The 13,961-nt window shown below is 48.5% G+C and overlaps 1 long non-coding RNA gene across 3 annotated transcripts in view; it reads left to right on the top strand.

The window, feature by feature from the left end:
- LOC110260343 (uncharacterized) overlaps positions 1–13,961 on the top strand; it is a 190,420-nt gene that overhangs the window by 83,132 nt on the left and 93,327 nt on the right. For 2 of the 3 annotated variants that reach the window (XR_014844546.1, XR_014844547.1), the window contains exon 3: positions 12,938–13,118. This is a non-coding gene — a long non-coding RNA (uncharacterized LOC110260343). Of the gene's footprint in view, positions 1–10,490; positions 10,689–12,937; positions 13,119–13,961 lie in introns of those variants that run through there. The other variant, XR_014844548.1, reaches the window with a different exon arrangement.

Raw genomic sequence — 13,961 nt, 5'->3', positions numbered from 1 at the left:
TATATGATTACATGAGCCAATTCTTTAAACTAAGTCTCTCTCCACATATCTATACATCTATATATCTATATATCTCTCTATATACAAATACACATATATGTATGTATGTACACACACACACACACACACACACACACACACATTGTATTTGTTCTGTTTCTCTGGAGAACACTGATTAATACAAGGTTGAGCGCAGGGCCTCAACCTGGAGGCAGTACACACACGCTCTATCAGTCACAGGGCCCAGGACACCTGGCCGGTAGATACAGCTCACTGATCAGACTGCTCCGTGGCCAAGAGTTTTATCTTCATTTCTAGGGCAGAGCACACATGAGGCTGAAGTGGGACCAGTACACAGTTGGGCGATCTGGGAATGATTTAGCCCTGTCGGCGTGACACGCTTTGTACCTTGCGATTTGGTCTCTCCATCCCTGTCTATCTACAGGGAACGCTCTTCTTCATTCCATGCTTCCAGGTTCATTCTGTGCTTACAGATTCCTGACTTAATGTCTGTTTTTAATACGTCTTATGTGCTTTGCTCATAGTTCATAAGCTATTTGCTTCCTATCTCTGCTGAAGACTTCTTATGAGTTGTGCCCATCCTGTTTGTTTCTCTTATCTTCTGTAGCAGAATTGAATATCAGCACACAGGACGGCAAGGTGTGTTCTGACTGCCTAGAAGCCAGGTTGGGGGTGGGGGAACAGCACCCGGGATGTACACTGCTCTGTATGGTAATGGCTGGACGCAGGGCGGACAGGGATCTTCGGGGATTACATTGCATTTAGAGCAGTGATTGCCTCCCTGGATGTGGCTCGGAAATGTTAGCAGTGTTTCTTTAGAGAGTGCATTTGTATCTAACGATGGTTACCCTACTGATGAACAAGAAGAACCTGAGCTCTGTGCCAGCCATTCAACAGGCGCTCTCAGGCCCGGGTGCTGGGTCACCCATTACCCCTTCCCCACAGCCCCGCCCCCATCCCAGTTCCACCAAGCACAGCCAACTTTGGCAAAAGGGCTGCCAGGAATTACCATGTTCATCTAGGGGGAGGAGGAGGATGCATTCAAGGGTGAAACCGGCTCTGCGGGTCGGAAAAGGGACTCCCTAAAGAGGAGAACAGATATTTGCACTGTGGCCTGGAAGAGGAGGAGCTGAGGGCAAGGGAGCAAGGGGAGAAATTCAAGAGCCCCGGTGGGGACTTCTGATGCAGGTTGGACTCCTCTGAGGCTGTACTCTTGGGTCAGGAGGAGACTCACCAAGTGAACAGATTTCTCCTCTGATGTCATAATTCCTCTTGTCTCCAACCATGCAGATAAATCTGACATGACAAGGACCTTTGGTATAGTGGTGAGGGTGGGGTGGAGCATCAAGAGACGGGACAGAAAAGGGGAGGGGAGGCTGCCTCACCGTCACCCCCCTGCGACTGCCCTGGGGAGGGAGGGGTGCCCTCCCAGGGGACCTCAGCCCAGGAGATCCAGGCACAGATGTCAGCAGAGATGGGAATGGAAGAAGCTGCACGTTTCTGGGATGAAGGGAGACAGATGTCCTCATTCTTTTTTTTTTTAATCTTTTTGCCATTTCCTGGGCCGCTCTCGCTGCATATGGAGGTTCCCAGACTAGGGGTCCAATCGGAGCTGTAGCTGCCAACCTACGCCACAGCCACAGCAACATGGGATCCAAGCCTTGTCTGCCACCAACACCACAACTCACAGCAATGCCGGATCCTTAACCCACCGAGCAAGGCCAAGGATCGAACCCGAAACCTCATGGTTCCTAGTCGGATTCGTTAACCACTGAGGCACGATGGGTACTCCAGATGTCCTCATTCTTAAACACTACACCACAGCTCACCAGAGCCAGATCTGAGCCGCGTCTGTGACCTACACCACAGCTCACCGCAACGCTGGATCCTCAACCCACTGAGTGAGGCCAGGGATCGAACTCGCAACCTCATGGTTCCTAGTTGGATTCGTTAACCACTGTGCCACGACGGGAACGCCCAGATGTCCTCATTCTTAAACGCAATGAACTTACATACATTAGCAACACCTTTTGAGCTTCTCTTTAGGCCAATTCCTTTCTCTCTCCTCCTCCTAGAACCCATAAGGAGAAAGGAAAACAAAATAAAACACACATACACACACAGAAGCCAATAGTGGTTGGTCTTAGACTACACAGAGGGCTGAAGTGGGACTCATCTGTGCATTTGAGCAAAGTCAAGCTCAGTGGGACCACTAGGCATTTTAGCACAGAAAGAAGATGAGGCCTCACCTGGCGGCCTTCCCTCTGCCCAGCTGACATTCGTCCTGCTGCAGATGGCCCATCCCTCCCTGGGGAAGCCCCATGTGTCCCCTTCCTCCCCTGCTGCATTTACCCTTCCCCACCGTCTCCCCTACTGCCTTGTGGTTGGCCAGTGATCAAGGAGCAAGTCTTACTACTGAGTGCCGTGCTTAGCACACACACAGTCAGCACTCAGAAATAGATTTGTCCAACGAAGAAGCAAATGCTCCAGCATCAGGCCAGCTGGAGTGGGATAAGCAGCCGGGCCTGCGGCTGGGAGGCCCAGGCAGCGTCAAGGGCAGCCGTGTGTGGGGTAAGGAGCAAAGGAAAGAATCTCTGCCAACGTCCCAGAGAACATGTAGATCACGTTGGGAGCTACATCTATTAAAGAATAAGAATTCCAGCTCTGATGTGGAGAGACAGGCAATCTTATTAAGCACCAAATGTCAGTTCTCAAATATTTACGCACATCTTGCCATGAAACATGTTTTACCACCAGGGAACCTAGGGAAACTCCATGCTTGCCGTGCACACCGTTGCCAGAGCAATGGTCCTGAAACCTGCTCAAAAGCATCAAACACAGGGTTTGTTTACTGTTTGTGGTCACAACATTTCTGAGGAGCTGATGAAAGCTATGGTCTTTTTCCTTGAAAAACATGCCCAAATTTGAATGCAATTTTGCAAAAAGTTGTGATTATAGAGCGTGGTGATTGCAGCCCTTATAGAGGGTTATAGAGGTTGGTGTGTTTTTTTTTAAAAAAAAACTGCTAATCCCTAAAAGGAGCCGGAAAAAGATCGAACAATAGCCTGTGGGGTAGGTGGGGGCTGTGGTGGAGTGACAGGTTCCAGCACCTTCTGCTCCCTGTGTGGTGATCTCCCGTGGCCTCGGCTAAGACCTTCCATGCCCCCCGCCTCACCCCCCACTCTGCTTCTTTCTTCTCTGTTTTCTCACTGCTCCGGCCACTCTGCTCTCTTTCCCACACCCCAAACACACTTTGTACTTTCCCACCTTTGAACCTAGAGACAGAGGTCCTAAAGTTCCTTCTAGGTGTCCCCAGGGGCAGGAGCTGGACCTCCACAGCCAGGGCCATCAAAGGCGTAGAAGCAGCCACAGCCTGCTCTGCATCATCGTCCCACCCTCCTCACCTGGCCGCGCAGCGCCACCCTCTGACCTGGTGTGGTCTCTTGGCCTCTCTGACTCACCCCTGCCCTTGGACTAGCATTTCCTGCTCTCCCCCACCCCTCATGGCTCAGATTTCTGGAAATTTCTGCTCCAGAGCCTACCAGAGCCAACAGGGTTTGACCCCAGGCTAGAGCTCAGCTTTTGTTTCTTGACTTATTCATTTAATCAAAAACAAGTCAGGCCTGGCTGGGTGTCCCCGAGCTTGGACCTGGGTGCTGCCTCAGAGCCCCATCTTGGAGGGGTGGCGGGCAGCTGTACCCTGGGAGCCACACCAGAGAGTCACCTGCCTGGTGTTGGCCGGTAGGAGGTGACTTCTAAGATGAGGCCTGAGGGGCAAGGCCAGGACGATGTTCCAAAGAGAAGAAAGACTGTGGGCCACGTGGGAGGCCAGACGACAGGGCAGCGTGATGGCCTGGGAGGAAACCCAGGATGTCTAGACTCCAGAGTGTGTGTAGGGAGAGAAACTGAGGGCCAGGATGAAAGGTTCAGTCTCTACTCTCCCCCGAAGGCAGGAGAAGCCACAGAAGGGGAGGCGCAGGCTGGTCAGACGCCTCCTCTCAGGCCAAGCTCTCCAGCAGCAATTGTCCTGTTAAGGCTGCTGCCCCTCACTCTGTCCCTTAGGCTTTGGGCCCCCACAGCACCAGCTACCAGACCCGGTCTCCCAGCTCCACCCGCCCCTGCACACAGACTCCTTGTTGAAGAGCTTGGTGTGTTTTTTAAACCCTGCTAATCCCTAAAAGGAGCCGGAAAAGGATCAAACAATAACCTGTGGCTGGGTGGGGCCTGTGGTGGAGTGACAGATTCCAGCACCTTCCACTCCCAGGCCCCACCCCTAGTCTTGACTCTCTAGGTCCTAAACAGTCTCCCTTCTCTCTTATTCCTTGGGGTGGGCTTGATATCCCCTTCACCAAAAACAACCCCTCATTCTCTCACACGCCGCGGAGAAGTGGCTCACAAAGTTTTTAATTTCTGACACTAGAGAGACATGTTCACAGTATGGCCCAGCAGGTGCACACACACAGACACACACACACACACAGACACACAGACACACTCACACACGTGCACATGCATGCGCACATATGCGAAATAAATTTCCTGAAACAATATTAGACTTGCTACAAATGATGCCCTCTGATATTTTCTATTCTAGTCTAGCCCATTTCTTCCTTTTTCCTTTTTTTTTTGAGGGGTGTAAGGGGGGACCAGTCTTGACCCACTCAATTGACTTCTTTATCCAGTACAGTCTGAAAAGCATTGCTTAGCAGGACAGGCTGAGACCTTCCCAGAGTGTTCCCCGCTCCAGCCCGGGCAAAATCCACATGAAGCCCCAGCTGCCCCTGGTCTTCAAGGGATATTTTGAGTTTTAAGCTGCTTCCTGGGCCTCAGCTGAGAAATGTTCCCCTTTGGTCACTGCCTCAAATGGTACAGATCCTAGAAACAGGTTAGATCTGGGTGTGGTTCCACCTGGGGTCTGCAGGTGGGTGAGACCAGCACAGGGCAAAGGAGCAGGCTGTGTTGTCCCTGCCCACCAGCACTGACAGCAATAATGACAGGAACATTGGCTGAGGTTGGCCAGACCCTGCCGGGCTTGGTCTCACTCAGTCTTCCCCATGGCCTCTGAGTTGGGTACTGTCCCCATGTCACAGAGTGCGAAAGGGAGCCCAGAGGGCCCAGCGAGGTGGCAGCACTAATGAGAGCACTGGCCTCATCTGCTGGACCCTGGAGCCCGGGCTTTGACAAACCTGAGTATTCTGGGTGCGCCCGCTCATCTAAAGGTCACCTCTCATTTCGCTTAGAATGTTGTCTTAATCTCTTCTGGCTGTTGTGACTCAGCACCATAGAGGAGGTGGCTTATAAACAACAGAAACTTATTTCTCACAGTTCTGGAGGCTGGATCAGGGTGCCAGGTTCTGCAGAGGGCCCTGGGCTTTTCTTCCAGGTAGCAGACTGCCCACGAGTTGTCCCTCCCACCGCAGCGAGACGGCCGGCGGGCACGCTCTCTGAGATCTCTTACACAAGGGCACTAATCCTATTCACGAGGGCTCCACCCTCGCAACCTGATTGCGTCCCAAAGCCCCGCCTCCAAATGCCATCACAGGGCAGGGTCAGGACTTCTGCCTGTGAGTTTGAGGCAATAAAGCATCGAATCCATAGTAGGTGCATCTATTTCTCATGTCGCCTTGTCTCTGGGATTCCTCACGTTTCACTCTCAGAGGATTAGTGGGTCCTTGAAATGGCCGAACAAGACCTTCAATGTGTGTTCTTCTGGCCATCTTCTCAAAGTGGTTCTTGACCCACTGACCCATCTTGCTGAGCTGAAACCTCTGAATATAAATATGTTTGCTCAGCAGTGATGGAGTCAAGTGTGTATGGGGTGGGGGGAGGCAGAACAATAGGAGAGATTGTCTGTCTGCAGGTCCCTGTGGGACAGGAAATTCACGTGGGAGGGAGATGTTTGCAACTGCAGTGAGTGGGTGACGGGGGTGGGGGCTGGGCAGAGCCACTTCCTGGTCTATAAATGAGGACTTGTTCTAGACTGGGCTTCTCAGAGCCCTGCAGGGTTCGACAGAGACACCCTGAGGCTCTCCTACCATCCCCTCAGACTTTAACCTGCAGCTCTTCGCTCCTTTTTTGGGGGGAGGGGAAAGGAGACAGCCTCTGCTACTTAAAAAAGTGGGGTGAGAAGGAAAACACTAGGCCCATGCGAACTGAGGAACATTCTACAAAATTCCTGACCCGCATTTCAAAATCTTCAAGGTCATTCAAAGTAGGGAAAACCTGAGAAATTGTCACAGTCAAGAGGACACTCAGGGGACATGATGACTCAGTGTAATGGGGTATCCTGAATAGGATCCTGGAACAGGGAAAGGACGGCAGTCAAAAACTAAGGAAATGGGAATAAAGTGTGGACATGAGTTGATAATGGTATATTAGTATTGGTTCATTAATTGTGACCAAGATACTAAAGTAAGACGCTAATAATAGGGGAATCTGGGTGTGGGGATCAGGAAGGGAACTCCGGCCTATCTTTGCAACTATTCTGTCCATTAAAATCTATTCTAAAATTTGGCACGTATTTAAAAGTTGCTGTCAGCTGCTAAGATCCTTCCCTATGGCCGGGCAGGGGGCCTGGGAGAGAGGCAGGTTTCCAGAGTTTCCGAGCATGGAATCCAGGTGTGTGTGCACCGTGCCTGAGCCCTGAGGAACTGCGGTGGGATATGATCTCAACTTGACCTTGGGGCCCTGCCCTTGGTGTCTAACCAGAAAGGAGGCTACCCTTAAGAGTGGAGTGAGCATCCTGGAACTATACGTGCGACACACTTTCATCTCTTTCCTTTTTTTTTTTGCCATCGAACGTCAACTAGGACCTCAAAAGTAACTTGAGCTCAGGGTCCCACCAAGACTGAGCTGAGGGTCCCATTGCCAGCTCCTTACCTTCATAGCTGTTCCTTGTCCTGTGTCCTGGTAATGGTACCATCTTTCTCCTGTCACCTGTGCAGTGGCGCACAAGTCATTTCCCTTTCTCACCTCCCATGTCCAATCAATCATAGCATCCTGACCACACCGCCCCGTACTGCTGGTCTCTGCCCACCCTCATCACCCTCACTGCCACCCTCCTTAGCCTCTCCCACCGCACTCTTGTAAAAATAACCAATCAGTGTCCAGTTACCAACGCTTCTAATCCAATCTTAAAAAAAATTATGATGTAGACTCACAGACATAGAAAACAAACCTATGGTTACTAAAGGTGAAAAAGTTGGGGAGGAAAAAATTGGGACTTGGGGATAAACAGATACATGCTATTATATATTACAATAAACAACAAGGTCCTACTGTACAGCATAGGGAATTATACCCGCTATCATCTGATAACCCATAATGGAAAAGAATCTGCAAAGACTATATCTATATACGTACAACTAAGTCACTGTGCTGCATACTTGAAACCCTATAAATCAATTACTTCAATAAAATTTTTGAAAAAAGAAATTCATGCTAGGAAAGATAGAAGGTTAAATATAAAAACATACTAAAACATGCAACTATTGGAGTTTCTGTTGTGGCTCACAGCAAAAAACCCAACTAGTATTCATGAGGATGCAGGTTGGATCCCTGGCCTCCCTCAATGGCTTAAGAATTCAGTGTTGCTGTGCGCTGTGGTGTAGGTGGAAGACGTGGCTTGGATCCCATGTGGCTGTGGCTCTGGCCTAGGCCGGCAGCTGCAGTTCTGATTTGACCCCTAGCCTGGAACCTCCATATGCCACAGGTGTGGCCCTAAAAAGGCCAAATATATATATTTCATTATGATGAAATATATTGGGCAAACCAAAAGGTACAGATAATAATGTAAGAAACTCACTTCCTAGCCCCAGACACAAAACCTTCCTGATAAGATAAAGCTCTCTGTGGACCCAAGTCTGACTCATTCCCCACCCTCCACCCTCTTCCTTTCCTGTTCTCACACATCTTATCTTTTTCCTTCTCAGCCTGGCCTGCTCTGACCACCCAAGGTGCTATTACAAGCAAGCCATACCCTCCTTCTCAGCACCCTTGTCTTCTTTTACCTCTGCTCTTTTTTCATAGTATTTTAGCGTATAGTGTCAACACAGTGTATATTGATTGATTTATTGTATCCATATTAGTTTGCAGGGACGGCCGCCACGAAATACCACGCAAGTCTGTTTTCTCGTAGTTCTGGAGGCCAGAAGTCCAAGGTGTTGGCAGGTTTGGTTTCTCCGGAGGCCTCTGTCCTTGGCTTGCATGTAGTGTCTCTCTCTCTGCCCTCGCATAGTCTTTCCTCTGTGCCCCTCACCTCTTGTCTCTTGTGGGTCCAGTTTCTTCTTCCGGTGAGGACACCAGTCAGATTGGACGAGGCCCACTCTATCCCCCAGTTTTAACACGATCACCTTTTTAAAGACCTTGCCAAATATAGTCACATTCTAGAGTACAGGGAATTAGGGCTTCAACCTGTGGATCTGGGGGGGACATAGTTCAGCCCATAACAATATCTATTGTTTATTTTCTGCCTTCCTTCTCTGCATTGTATGCCCAGTATTATTTTGTCCGTTTTATTCATGGGCAAATCTTAAGAGCCTAGCCCTGCTCTGGGCACAGAGTAGGGCCTTGGTAAGTATTTGTTGAATTGAATTTTCACCTTGACTCTGACATTTAAGATAATGTTAACTGGAATCATTGCTAGAAGTTACCTTTATTTTCTTTCTTTTTTTTTTTTGTTTTGTTTTGCAGTTTTATTTTTTATTACTCAATGAATTTATTGCATTTATAGTTGTACAATGATCATCACAATCCAATTTTATAGGACTTCCAACCCACAACCCCAGCGCTTTATTTTCTTTCTGACTCCAGTGGAAGCGGTTTTAGAGTTTGACCATTAAATATGATTATGTTTGCTTCAGTATTTTAGTAGATGTAGCTTTGATCAGATTAAGGAAGTTCTCTTTCTCATTTGCCAAGAGTTTTCATGTGAATTTTATTGAATGCTTTCTCTGCATCAGCTGAGATGATCGTGTAGGGTTTTTTTTTTCCCTTTAATCTGTTAATATGGTGTTTTACGGAACTAGATATCCTTGTATTCCTGGGATAACATGGCAGGGTTTTAATCAGGCGATTAACATGATCTGATTTACATTTTGCAAAGTTCACCCTGGCTGCTGTGTGGAGCAGGCCTTGTAGGGAGCGAGAGTGAAAGCAGGAAGCTCAGCCAGGAGGCTATTAGAGTCATCTGGGCCAGAGAGGGCAGTGCAGGTGGACATGCGATCGGGGGGAGGATTAGGAATATATTTTAGAGATAAGCCCGGCGCACTCGCTGACGGATCTGAAGGCAGCAAAGGGGAGAATTGAGGATGACTGCGAGGTTTTGGTGTGAGCCCCTAGGGGGTCCCACTTTACTTAGTGGAGAACTTAGGGAGGGCAGGGATCAGGGATTCAGATGCCTATTGGACCCCAAGTGGAGACGTGGAGCAGATAGTGCGTGGCAGCTCAGAGCAAGGGAGGGAGGTCCTTAAAGCTATGGCTTCCAATGCCGTCCCCAAGGGGGAGAGTGACACAGAGAAGAGGAGGGCCCAGGACCAGTCTCAGAGCCAAGGGCCAGCAACGGAGCCTGAAAAAGAGGAAGGCTGAGGTGGGAGGAGAGGGTGATGGCTAACGCAGGACCTGTGGGCTCTGCAAGTGCTGCTGAGACATGGAGGAAGGTGGGGCTCACGAATGGCCAGCGGTCACCAATGGATTTTATTAAATCAGTATTTCCAAATGTCATTTTATGGAGTTCCTGTCATGGTGCAGCAGAAATGAATCCGACTAGGAACCATGGGGTTGCGGGTTCGATCCTGGCCTCACTAAGTAGGTTGAGGATCCGGCGTTGCTGTGAGCTGTGGTGTAGGTCGCAGATGCGACTTGGATCTGGCATTGCTGTGGCTGTGGTGTAGGTTGGCAACAATGGCTCTGATTGGATCCCTAGCCTGGGAACCTCCATATGCCGCAGGTGCAGCCCTAAAAAAAAAAAAAAAAAAAAAGCCAAATGTCATTTTATGTGCTCAGCTATGGGAGGGAAAAGCCAAGGACCATTTGCACGTGGCACTGAATAAGCCACCCATGTCCTCAGCCTCAGTACGATTTTCTGGGGACAGAAAGGGCAGTTTTTCTAAGCACCTCCTCCCGGAGAGAGCATCTCTGGGTTCGCCTCCAGGTCAGCAGATCCCAGCGCTTCTGGGGGTGTGACAGCGCATTGAATTTGACGTTGTCTGACTCACAGAGCTATGAGTGCAAGTTTCTACACACACTGAACTCATCCTCAAGGTCAAGCACCCTCGAGGGCTGTGGAATGAGTTCACAGAGGGGAGCGCCACCTCACCTCTGCCCCGAAGGTTCATTTTAAAAATTAAACTGAATTTAAATTGCCTTGATGGAGGCAGTTTCACGACACACCCTTTGAGATAACATTTACAAATCACATTAGGAATCCTCACTGTCAGATGCCAGAACAGTCGCTGGCACAGGTTCCCTGCAGGCATGCAGGTTGCAGAGTCCAGAAAGACAGGACGTTAATGTCTTAACTGGGCGGCACTGGAGCTTCATGTTGCTGCCTCTGGGATTCAGGTTTGGTCGAGAAGTGGTAAGGGCCTCCTCTCAACCATGCTCATTCCGTTGTTGTGATTTCAACAAGCCCTGCCTTTCTTAAACAACCAAGATGGTTCTCAACAAAGGTAATTTTCTGCTCCTCCGGTTCTATTCAATTTATCTTTTAAAAAGCAATTAGTATCCCTTTAGAGTTCTTCTATGCTTGACTAATTGTGCCTTAGTTCAAGAGTTAAGGCTTCTCTCTATTCATTTAGGCAACTACAGTAATATCTAATTAAAGTCCAGACCAGACAAAAATGCGTATTTTGGATAAGGCTCTCCTTAGTTTTTTAAGTATTTAAATTTCCACTGGTGGGGGAGGAGGGTCCATTTTTATTTGAAGGCATTCTTGAGAAGGGTGTATTTCGAATTAACTGAATATCAGAGGAATTGCAAAGTAGCACAGCTAGAGGACTTAAAAGTGCAGTAAGAAAAATTCCACTACTCACTTTAAGCTGGCCCATAGGCCCCAAAGTATCAGAAACACCATGTAGCTTGTATTTTTCCTTTGTAAACCACACTGCTTGTTTACTTAAGCCTGGTAAGGCAATCTGGAATCACCAACACACTGACCCAATTAGAGAGGTCCTTTTACATTGTAGACAGCTTTAGAAACATTCCAGGTGTTGTGGAAAAACAGCTGGCCCTGGTATGCTCCTTGTTTCCAGGAGAGAGACCGGTGGAAAGAGAATCATAGAATTTTAGAGCTCAGATGATCTTAGAACAGAGTCACCTATAATTTTATAGGCCAACAAACTCATTAATGGCAAAGGCAGGGTTTGATAGTTGATCATTTTATTCCCAGCCCATTTTTCCACTGGAGTGGTGGTTCTTGACCATAACCAGTTGGAATCACCTGAGGAGTTAAAGCAAAAACAAAACAAAAACAAAACCTTCCCCAGAGACAGAGATTTAATTGGTCTGGGGAGCTGACTGGGCATTGGGTTATTTATTTATCTATTTATTTTCCACACTGTGATCTATGGAGGTTTACCAGGCTAGGGGTCGAATCAGAGCAGCAGCTGCCAGCCTCCGCCACAGCCACAGCCACACTGGATCCTTAACCCCCTGAGTGAGGCCAGGGATCAAACCCACATCCTCTTGGATACTAGTCAGGTTCTTAACCCACTAAACCACAATGGGAACTTTGTCATTGGGGTTTTTAAATACTCCTTTTTCCCACTCTGGGTAGTAGAAGGAGGAAAAAAGGCAACTGAGTTGCAAGGCACATACTACAGATTTACAAGGTATTATTTGCTCTAATCCCCTTGACCTCACACCTATCCCTGGGATGAACCCTGAGTTAAAAAAAGCTCTTATTGCAATTCAACCCCCAGACTTTCTTTTCCATTTACAGCCTATAGTGGTCTTTTCTTCTTTACGTAGAGAGGGCCTGGAACAGATTTCTCCTTGGCTCCTGAGCTGGTGTGTTCATTTGGTAAACGGAGAATGGCTTGCAGAAATCTAGAGGCTGTGAAAGCCAAAAGAATCATCTCATCTCCTAGGAACCAATTAGAATTCCTGAATGGCAAAACTCCCATAAAAAAACCCCAAAACCACCAAGCACTCCAAAAAGGCACACTCAGAATTACTGTGGAACTTTCCACCGAAGAGATAAGGCAGGGAGGTCCTGGGCCGGTTTGGCAGAAAGTTGGGCAGCTGCTTGGCACTAAGCAGAGAGGAGATAGGGTGACCACCAAAATCCAACACCGTGACATAACCTGCGGCAGGCGGAGACATAAACACACACCGTGGATTGATTTTGGCAAAGGTTTCCCATTATTTTTTTCTGTCAGAAGCCAGCTGAAAAACCAGTGGCGGCCCAAGTCCAAAGTTGAACTGATAAACCTCTCACTCAGTTCTGCTGCCTTGTCTCAGTTGTGGGGGGTCCAGCCCCTAGCCTAAAGGATGAAGGGCCCTGGACACTAAGCCCCACCTGCTAACCTTTCCCAATGATTCGGGTAAACTATTCACCTGATGAAAGTTTCCTCTGTTCAACTGAGTGGTGAGAAATAAAAAGCAACTCAACCTGCCCAACTGGTTCTGAGACCTGAAACTGGTCCAGCTCCTTTATATAATAAATAACCCGGGACGCCAGTCCCAGCTCCGCTCCACTCCCTGTTCACAGCAACACCCCCTCCCCCCACCCCGAGAGATCTGCCTCTCTCGAACAAATCTGAAAGACTTCAGGGTGGCTCAATTTTCTTCGGGATCCATAGGAAAGCAAGCAATTTTAAAAGAAGCGTTTTGTAGTAACAAAGACAAGGGTAGAGGGTCTAAGTGAATGACAATCATGGAAACAGCCAATTAACTGGTAAATCCCTGTTATCCGCAGGCCGAACCAGGAATGAGTGCGGGAGGAGGAAAAGCAGCTGCAGCCCAATTACTCAGTAGCTCAGGTGCCTCAGGAGGATTCTGGCTTCTGGTTTACCGAAACAGATCTACTTTCTGAGAGATCTTGGGGGACCGCTCCACAGAAGTGCAGGCTCTGGCAACTTCCTCCTTTATTGCTGTTGGTAAGTGAGCTAAAATATGCATCTAAGCAAACCGAGAGGTTGGAAGGGTCACAAGCCTCAGAAAACATGCTTTTTTGGAGTTCCCAGTGTGGCCCAGTGGAAACGAATCCAACTAGGAAACCTGAGGTTGCAGGTTCAATCCCTGGCCTCGCTCAGTGGGTTAAGGATCTGGCGTTGCCATGAGCTGTGGTGTAGGTTGCAGACATGTCTCGGATATGATGTTGCCGTGGCTGTGGCATAAGCCAGCAGCTATAGATCCAATTGGACCCCTAGCCTGGGAACCTCCATGTGCCGCTGATGTGGTCCTAAAATGCAAAAAAAGAAAACATGTTTTTTTTGGCATCTGGGGAGGAGAGAAAGGGCGACAACCAGACTCTGCTACTAACCAGATGGAAGAAGCTGCACCCATGCACAGCCCAGCAGCTGGAGGAAAGAGAAGTGCAGAATTGGCACCCACTTAGGAAGTCTTTGGAATCCAACTGATCCTGCAATTAATGAGTTTGGAGAATCCAGAATACTCTGATATAAAATGGGATCCAACAGAAATGATGACCGTTGTGAAACCCTAGGAAGTGGGCATCTGGTCAGGCCCAGGAGATAACTTCTGTTTACAAGTTCTTACCACATTTGCTCTTTCCCATATTTGTTCCATATGGAGAGCATTTTCCAGCTTCAATTCCTGATCAAAATAAAAAATCAGTAAATACCTAGTGAGGGTTTGTGGGCTCCCTAGAGCAGATTCGATCAATCTGGTCCTGGACTCTCTGGGTCAGAATCACCTGAGCTTCTTGTTTAAAAGATCCCCACCCCCACCCCCATCTAGAATCAAAATCTCCTTGATGC

Source organism: Sus scrofa, chromosome 4, assembly GCF_054392235.1.
Source record: "Sus scrofa isolate SSC_HxYL_T2T_F1_AM1 chromosome 4, Sscrofa_HxYL_maternal_Yorkshire_Landrace_v2.0, whole genome shotgun sequence".
NCBI lineage: Eukaryota > Metazoa > Chordata > Mammalia > Artiodactyla > Suidae > Sus > Sus scrofa.
This window is presented reverse-complemented; position numbering and strand designations above follow the sequence as displayed.